Below are 10,098 nucleotides of genomic sequence, written 5' to 3'. Positions count from 1 at the left end.
GCTGGTACAAAGTTTATTGGCTTATAAGCTTCACAGTAGGATGTCCATGGAAGAAAATTACATTAAACCTCCTTTAAAGTATCAATAAATCTTTAAATAAAGACAGTAGTGATATATGTTGGCCAGACATGCATGTGTCACTGAACACTTGTTAATAAAATGAAAGAATATGCCCAGCCTGTCAGTTTAGAAATGGTGTAACTTAAGTCTAAGTCAACATTCAGCATCTAAATTTAGGCGTCTCCCTCTCTCTCTGTTTGCTTTTCACATGACTTTGTGGCTGCGAGGATGAATAGACGATCCATCCTTACTGTCCTGCTGTGTGTGTGTGTGTGTGTGTGTGTGTGTGTGTGTGTGTGTGTGGGATGGACGGAATAAGCGATATGTGAGATGGGACCGGGGAGCTGCAGATGGAGACGCCACAGGAGGAGGCATGTGTTTATGAAAGGAGTGAAGGAGGCACACAGATTTGACCTCTGCGATGTAGTTGGCCAGGTGTGGGCTGTCTCCTTGAATTAGTGCGCCCGTAGCCATCTTAATAAGGAGCGACTCTTTTTGAAGTGAAAAGGAGTGAGCAGGCACATGTGCAGCCTATTTTCTTGTCTCTCCATATTTTGTCTCTGCTTTGTGGGCATTTAAAGAGTCAGGACCTGGAGAAAGCAAAGGGGAATCCCAGAGTCAGGTAAAGACTTCTTAATCTTAAAAGTTTAAGAGGCAACAAGAGACAAGTTTGTTTTGAAGAGCTCGTCTCGCTTAGACCACACATTTGATAGCGCTGTTGCAGTCCATGTTCACACCATATCTTTAGTTTTATTTCTGACTTTATAAATGTGAGATGAGGCAGTGCAGCAGCAGAACAGCAGTAAAATATAACCACATAAACCAGATACCATCGTCAAGTGAAAACACAATCTACATTTATAATCAGCAAAGTCACAGTTTGGCAGGAAACGTCTCATATCTAGAAACTGATTGTGTGAAAGAAAAAAATAATAATAATAGAGTCAGCAAATAAGCACAAGTCACAGTAGCACAACAACACCAGTTTGCTAAACTTGAGATGTCAGAAGTCAGACAGAGGTCAGAGGCTTTACTGTAAAGTTTTACAACATCAATAGTTTCTATTCTTCAATCTCCGTGTGTTGTTAAAACTAATCTTCATAACCGCCCACCTCTTCCCTCTATAAGCTGATCTCTTGGTTGATGGTCCCTAGGCGACTACGAGCCGTCCAATCAGCTGAAGGGGGCGGTGCCGAGGATTCTCCTGCTATCATCACATTTGACAGCTGCTGCAGCGGCTCACATGACCAAACAACAATTACCTCATACATGTAGTACTCCTGCTGAAGGTGTTACATTGGAGGCACCGCTCCCTGCGTTGGGCTGGGATGGTGGCGGGAGGGGGAGCATTCGTGAAATCACTGTGATGATTTCACTTCCTGTAGATATCAGTGGGTTTTAAATGACAAGGTTAATTAGAGCCTCCAGTCAAGCCAAGCACCCACCAGATGTAGCTACTACATGGCGTCTTCATACTGCAAAATTAGAACAAGTGCATGAAGTTCGATGTAGTTTATCATCATGGATCTTTAGCAGTTTGAAGCTGACTGATGTTCGGCATGTTCATCAATGTGTTTGTGAGTTTTGGGTGACCACGTGTGCACACTTTCCACATATTGAGATATGTCCCACTTACTGACGTGAGACACGTGTCTCTCATGAAGAGGTGCTGATTTATGGACGCGTCACCACTGAAACCCACAGATGATTACCGGTCAGGGCAGCAGCTGAAACAGTTTAAACAGTTACTGCAACGGGGATACAGGACACCATGAAAACAAACTTTAGCTTTCAATCATGCTTCTGAGCAATTGAGAAGATTTGAATGAAAATTTCGAATTTACAGTTTGCCTCCTAGAACATGCAACTGTAGAATGAATTTAAAAATCCTAGGTGATTTCCAGAAAAGCTGTCCTCTGACCTTCAACTCTGACCTATCCCAGCCAGGCAAGAGGAGGTGGGTACACCATGGACACTTTGCCAGTCTGTCGCAGGGCTAACGCTGGGAGACCACCGTTCACACTCTCATTCACACCTATGGGCAATTTAGAATCACCAGTTAACCTAACTCTGCTAACTGTGTGTCTTTGGAGAAAAAACAGATTTGTTCTTCACATTCCTAATTCAAAAACTGTAGCCTTCATAGTTTGTCTGCCTTTATTTCTCATGACAAGGCAAAGGATGTAGAAACTGCATAAACTGTAATCTGATTGTTCAGAATGAGGTCTGTATTTGACTTAAGACACATGTGGATGTGGGCCAAAAGAGAATCAAAGAAGATCAGAAGTTCAGAGAGAGGATCTGCGCTGTTTAGATTAAAAAAAAAAAAAAAAAAAAACAGGAAAAAGATTTTGGGTACTTTTGCTTGCAGCGTGAATGTACCATAAGCAGTGGTGTCAAACATTGCTGCTGCTGTAAGGTGAAGATGGCGTAGAAGAGGATGAAGTGGAGCGGCGTGTGAGTGGAGCCCTAAAAATCTCTTAAAGGTTGGCCTGTAGAGGCCAGGAATCACGATACAAGACAACAGAAAGAGAACCAGGTTACCTTGAAAACACACGGGAGACAGATTTGAACATAATCTTCAGACTTGAATGTGAATATGAAGAAAAAAGTGCAAATAAAAGTGTTAACTAGTTATTTAAATGATAAATAATGAAATAGCTCCATGTGTTATCGTTCATTTTGCCTGCGGTCTGTAATGAGCTTATAATGTTTTTCCTCTCCTGTGCTTTTATATTCCTGCCGGGGGGGAGGGGGGTCATGTGAACCTTCCATTATGTTTTAAGGACGTTTCATGAAGGACACGTATTGTGTTAATGCAGTGGATCAGGAAGCCATAGAGTAAGTCAGTGCTAGCAGGTACCTGAAGACTTTGCTGCCGGGGAGTTCATTAGTGAGCTGCTGACCTTATTTTCTGTGTGGATGACATTTGATATCAACTCTCTATTTCTGTAAGGAGCCAAGTTTAGAGGTGCAGGCTGCAATAAAATATGCTCCACTGTTAAATTCTGCATGTCAGTATAAAGCCTGTAAATCTCCGTGTTCCCAACAGACAAAATGACATTATGATTACATGCATTTAATGTACATAGTCAGCTGTGTCGTGTTACATCGGTCTGTAACAAACCACTGGCTGGCCAGTGGTTTGTTGTTCTATTTTAATAAAGCCAAATAAATATTAGAACTCTTCACTCTCACATCTCCTATCCAGTTTCCTGATACTATCTTTCAGACGGTATAGTGCACATGCAGACAAACACTCACAAGAGCACATGCTCCCTCTCTGTGACTGACCAACATCAGTCACAGTGGAGACGTGTAAAGCGCAGGCGAGGCAGCAGACAGGAGAGAGTGGTGCTGTGCAATCACAGAGTGCTCAGATGAGCTCCTAATTTAGCGCGCGTAGCCCGCTCGGACTCCCTGGGAGGGTTTGGTTAAATTACAGGCCATATTTTTAGTGAAGGCTAGGCTCCATCCCTGGAACTGCCAGGGCAGCTGAGGACCATCACTCACACGCCTGTCGGCCCCCAGTTTGCTCAACATCGGAGCTGTTAACGCCTGTGAATGCATGTGTGTGTCTGGTGAGCAGGAGTAAAATGAGGCCATTCTTAGAAACGGTCACAGTTTTATTGCTTGATGTGAGCTTCTGTATATGTGCCCTGTAAATATTAATTACTGGGAACAACAGTGTTGCTTTGGATCGCACGCATGCCGCAGACAGACAAAAACCAAAGAGGCCAGAAGTCTCAAGTGGCAACCTCCAACAGTCAGAAATGAAGCCAATAAGGAAGTGCCAAAAACTGCACTTCCTCTAATGGCAACTTCAGACTAGTAAAAACTTAAGACATTCCCCTTAGGCTCCCATATATTCAGCAAGTAGCATGTTTATAGCCTGCTGCAAAATAAAATGGTTTTGTTATGTAGAGCTGATTTCTACCTTCATAACAATTCTACAGAGTGAAGATTTTCCACTGTGTTTTTGCTGTTTGCACCTTCTGGCATTATCTTATAGATCATAAGGAGGAACTTTGTGGTACACTAGTCTAAGAAATGTGTGCTTAGGTTTTGGTGAGTGAAGCTCCAGCATATTATTTCCGTTTTGTTTAGCAGAAATCTACACATAAACTTTACTGCCAAAAGTATTTGCTTGTATACTTTCACACACATATGAACTTGAGTGACATCCCATTTTTAATCCAAAGAGTTTAATATGATGTCTGCCCAGTCAGGACTCTGTGCAGGCCAGTCAAGTATTTCTACACCAAATTGGCTCATCCGTGTCTTTATGGACCTTACTTTGCGCACTGGTGCACAGTTATGCTGGAACAGGAAGGGGCCAACCCCAAACTGTTGCCACAAAGTTGGGAACATGAAGTTGTCAAAAATGTCTTGGCATGCTGGAATATTAAGAGTTCCTTTGACTGGAACTAAGAGGCTGAGCACAACTCCTGAAAAACAATCCCATACCATAAATAACCACCATAAATCCCCCCTCTACCAAACTTTATATTTGGCACATTTGGCAACTGCTAAACCCAGACTCATCTGATCACCAGACAGAGAATGGCCATGGCCATGTTACCTGGTGTCATGTTTCCACTGCCTGTGGTCTGTGGTAATCTGTTTAAATAAAATAAAATCAAAGTTTATTTCTATATCACATTTTAAAAGACCTATGTTCATCAAAGTGCTTCACAGTCGACCACAAGACAGATAAAATTCGGGACAGAGCATAACAAGCAAACAGGGAACAAACAACACATTTGCATAGCACAGAGCAACCCGGATGAAAGTCTAACTAGTTTGATTCAAAAGCCAAAGTAAAGAAGTGAGTTTTTAGGCGCGATTTGAACGATTGGATAGACTCAGATGTGGGAATATCAGCTGGGGGATTAATCCAGAGTCTAGGTGCAGATATAGCAAAGGCTCGATCACCTCTGGTCTTTAACCGAGACCTTGGTTGCGCTAACAGCGACTGACTCAAAGATCTTAGTGCTCTCTTGGGGTTGGACAAGTGGAGGAGATCAGTTAGGTAGCTAGGCGCCAGGTTATTTAAAATTTTAAAAGTGATCAAAAGAGTTTTAAAATCAATACGGTATTTAACGGGGAGCCAGAGTAAATTAGCTAGAACTGGAGTGATGTGGTCATACCTTCTAGTACCAGTTAAGAGGCGTGCAGCGGCATTTTGAGCTAACTGCAGACGCTGAAGGAGAGAGTGTTGGAGGCCCACGTAAAGAGAGTTGCAATAGTCCCGTCTAGAGATAATGAAAGCATGAATACGTTTTTCGAGGTCATAGCTTTCTTGAGCTAATCTTAAGGCCACATCAAGGTTGGGATCTGTGGCGACTGATTCTGCAGAAAGTTCCGCTCACTATGCACCTCAGCATCCACTGACCCTACTCTGTGGTTTAAGGTGGTCTATCGCTGCAGGGCTGAATTGCTGTTGATCTCAATCACTTCTGTTTTATTATGATACCACTAACAGTTGAATGTGGAATATTTAGTTGCGAGGAAATTTCATGGCTAAACTTTTTGTACAGGTCGCATCCAGGTAGCAAATGTTTGTAGAAGCAGTCTGCATGCCTAGGTGTTTGATTTTATACACCTGTGGCCATGACTGGAACATCTGAATTTAGTGATTTGTATGGGTGCATAAATACTTCTGGCCATATAATGTATATGTGCCTTTACAGTTTATAGCTGTCTTGCTAACCAAGCTTGCTCATATAAGTATGTTCACATGAATGTAGGTCATGCCATGTTACGCTGGTCTTAGACACTTCCAGCCTCAGATGTGGCCACAACCCTCATCACATGAAAACCTCAGCTGATTACGAGTGGAAATCACTGTGTCTGGAAGCAGCCTAACCCTGAAACTGATGCTAAACCTCATGATGTTGCACACCACCGAGTGGAACCAAGTTTAGGTTTAGAGGAACCGCTTCTGTTAAGCAATCACTTCTAACTGTAAGGGTAAAAAGAGAAGAAACAAGCAGTCATTTACAGCAAACAGAGACAGATGATTAGCACCATAATTTTTTTTTCCAAACAAGGTCCGATTAACAGAAACATCTGATGGTTGGTGGTTGACTCATAAATTTATTCAGCGTGTGGGGGAGCTGTCAAAGGATCATGTGAAATATGTAGCTCGGCTTTTTCATCAAGAAAAACAAACATCAACAACATTTCTCACTTGCATTTCTAAACATGGAGCAGTGGCAGTCATAGCAATAGCGTCTAGTAAGATTGATCGTAGAAACATTTGCAGTGTTGTGATTACGAAACAGGCTGGATGATGTGATTCTGAGTGATCCTGGTGTTGTTCATTTTGGGGGAATCTAAATACATGGACTGTTATTCGATATGGAACAATCCCTGTGTCATCCATCATGACATTAGCAAGTTGATACACTTTTTGCCGTGGAACAGATAGATTGCCATGGTAACTTGTGTTGCACACCTAATCTGAGTATCAAAGCACCGTCTGCTAAATTCAATTCAATATAATTTTATTTATGTAAAGCAATGTCACAAAAACATTCATCTCTTTATATTTTATTCCAAAGACAACATTATTAGAGAGATAACCCGTCGTCATGGCGTCTCCTATGATCATTTGGCACCAGTGGCGAGGAAGAACTCCTTTATAAACAGGAAGAAACCTCCAGCAATAAAACAGGTCTAGTGTGTGAAGGGAGGGAGAAGACAGGAGGAGCACAGATAGGATAGAATAGAAAAGAATAATCCTTTAATTGTCCCACAGGGGGAAATTTGGTTGTAACAGTAGCACAATATACAAAAACACATATACAAACAGAATAGGACACAGGACACAGAACAGAAACACGCAAAATTTTTACATATTTACATCATGGACAATAGTTACCAAAACAGTGCTGTACAGTTATTAAAATTAAAGTACAGATAAGTGGCAAACCCAGGTTGTAGTGTGCAAACAGAGCAGGATACTGAAAGATGTTTAAATAGTTAAGAATATTTAGAATAATTAGAAAAGTGCAGATTGTGTATTGTAGCTGTGCATTAAAAAGTAGACATGTAACTTCCAATAAGTTAGTATATATACACTGAGAAAAGTAAAGTACAAGTTATAACAGTAGTAGCTGTTTGGTCTATTAGCGCAAATTACAGCGCTGATGTAAACATCTATGTTTGTTGGGAGCAGTTTTGATTTCGCAGTCTGCAGGGAGGAAGGACCTGCGGAAACCCTCCTTCATGCATCTGGGATGCAGCAGTCTGTCACTGAAGGAGATACAAAGAAGATAAAAACTACGAAGAAACAAAAGTTAATGACATATAATGCAAGCATCATTTCCACTGATTTCACTGATCCAGCGCTAACTATAAACTTTATCAAAAAGGCAAGTTTAAAGTCTAATTTTAGAAGTACCGAGGGTGTCTGTCTCCTGAACCCAAACTGGGAGCTGCTTCCACAAGAGAGCAGCCTGATAGCCGAAAGCTCTGCCTCCATTTTACTTTTAGAAACTCTAAGGAACCACAAGTAAACCTGCAGCCTCAGAGTGAAGTGCTCTGTTGGAATAATATGACGTCTTCAGGATGTTTTATGGCCTGACCTCTCAAGACTATTTAAGTAAAAGGAAGGAAAATGGCATTTCCAAACATGCAAACAAACTGGCAAAAACTTTTAGCTTGGCCTCATGACTCGTGTAAGTGGACAGAACTGCTATTTCATCCTGTTTAATCCTGTCAGTCACAAGGACGGACTCGAGTTTGAATTATATTTTTATAATAGCTCTTTCCTGGCTCTCAAAACATGCCCATAGGGGGACAGCTGAAACAATCTGGGAACCCATCACTTATGATCTGATGACTTAGCTTCTTAATGATCAGCTACTGTTTCGGGGAATAGACAACTGATATCCATGCCAAGACTTACTGTTCTTTGCACCGGCGATTCCTTAAAGTCTGATGGGGATGGGGGGAATTAATGATGAGCTAAAAAGATGATAAATTATTCTAAAAACAGAGGGATAGTTCAAATAGAGAAAATGAACTAAGCTTAAAAACCTAAAAAGCTGGTCATTTCAGGGTCACCTTATATCACTTCTTCATATAAGCCGAGTCTGTTGCTGAGGACTCGAGGGGGCCCATTTGTTGAAAGAGAAACACAAAGAGAACTGCTTTCAATCCTATGTTGGTTCAGTGGTAGTATTCTTTACTCTCAGCTGTCTGCATCTTGTTATTATGCATCATGTGCTTGTGAACACCTGCTCGGCACTAACAGTCTGCAACATTTCCTCTGCTGATCTATCTTTAGGGACCACAACAGGCTGAAGAGCCACGTTGCCTCCTGCGTCTTAGCCTATTGTGTGTCTTTTTTTTATCCTAAGGGACAGGAACCCACGCCAGACTCTAACAAAAGGACAACTCCCTTCCTCTCATCTTAAGGATGAAGGCAGGAGGCCAAAACAGTACAAACAACATACGCACATTTCACTGTTGCAGGAAAAACAGTGCAAAGCCTCGAGCCTGACATCCTGTGTACTATCCTGGGCTTTTTCCATGGCGTGTTTGATAAAGAAACATGTGTTCAGGTCATCAGGTCAGAGGAAATCACAGGACATTCATGCAGAGACAATAAAATGATGAAATTAAATTTATCTTGACCGGACAGGTTAACCTTTAGTGGCTTTTAGGGGCACTGGAGCTCAGGGAAAGTAAACAGAGTGGCTTTCTGTGAAAATATAAAATGACACTGCTAAGTATTAATGTGGCACTATGGACTGTTCCTACAGAAGCAACAAACAAAATGTAAGAAAAGACATTTCAGATAGCTTATAGCCCGTCAACATGATCTTACTTAGCTATCTATGATTAACACGGGTGATGAGAGAGGTCTCCCTCAAATCCCTCACTGAGTCCACAAAGTCCAAACCTCTCGCCACCGCATCAGATCAGGAGAACGACATCCATAGTGCACAGTTCACAGTGTAGCCTGCATTGGTCCCCCAGGGTTCAGCTGTCAACATTAAATATTACTGCAACATCCAGAGGTTTCTGAGGGAGAACCTGAAATGTTGTGTTTCAAAAAGACTGTATATTGATGTAGCCACCGTAAGTTTACCCATTAGTTAGTGATTACCCAGTGTGAAGCTTCAAGCGGAGCAGTTTTGCTGTCCGCTGACTCCTAAACTGAGGGATACACCACGGGATGTGGTGTATAAATTACAGAGAAGGCCCAACCACAAGCATGCCCTGCTCTATTGTCCTTATCCGATCTTTGAGTGTGACATCATTAGTGAATTCCGGGCCAAAACTCCGCTTCAGATCCCAACGTCAAACGAACACTGCGGCATCACTGAGCATTACAAACTGTTCAGATTCTTTCATCTTTAATCAAATGATCACTGTTGCTGCTCTACCAGGTGTAACAATTAAGTTTAACATCCACATCCATGAAAACAGAATATATGAAATTTAACGGTGTTAGAAGCTAGCAGGGAGTTAGCTCGCTAGTTTCCTGGGCTGTAGTTACATCATAAGGTTTTAAAAACTGAGCTTTAAAATGAATAGTGCTAATAAAAACTGAGAGAGGCTGACAGTGATCACTGACTTCTTTTAGGGGCTTGCTCAGATTAAATACAACAAGATACAAAGCATTAAAACATGTTAAAAACACAACAGCCTTAATAAATGCAGAGTAGTTTGGACCCGGAAGCAGCGTTCATACGTCATCACTTACTGACCGGATTGGCTCTAACGGGGGAACATAATTTACAAAATAAACTTCATGTTGTATTAAATTAGATGTGAAACTAGAGATAAAGCCCATCAACTCATCACAGATCTGCAGACAATTGCCTCAAAGACTTCTGTATAAACACTCCTTTTTGAAATCACAGGAGGAGGAGATTCGGAATATTGCATATTTAAAGCACTTAACAGTACTACGTTTAACCACCATAATATTTGATTCACTTCTACATCATCAGGATATAAATATTGAAGTTATATTCTGAGTTTAGTTATTTTCTCTGAGTGACTTATTTTTAGTTTTCT

This window comes from Oreochromis niloticus, linkage group LG13, assembly GCF_001858045.2.
Source record: "Oreochromis niloticus isolate F11D_XX linkage group LG13, O_niloticus_UMD_NMBU, whole genome shotgun sequence".
Lineage (NCBI taxonomy): Eukaryota > Metazoa > Chordata > Actinopteri > Cichliformes > Cichlidae > Oreochromis > Oreochromis niloticus.
This window is presented reverse-complemented; position numbering follows the sequence as displayed.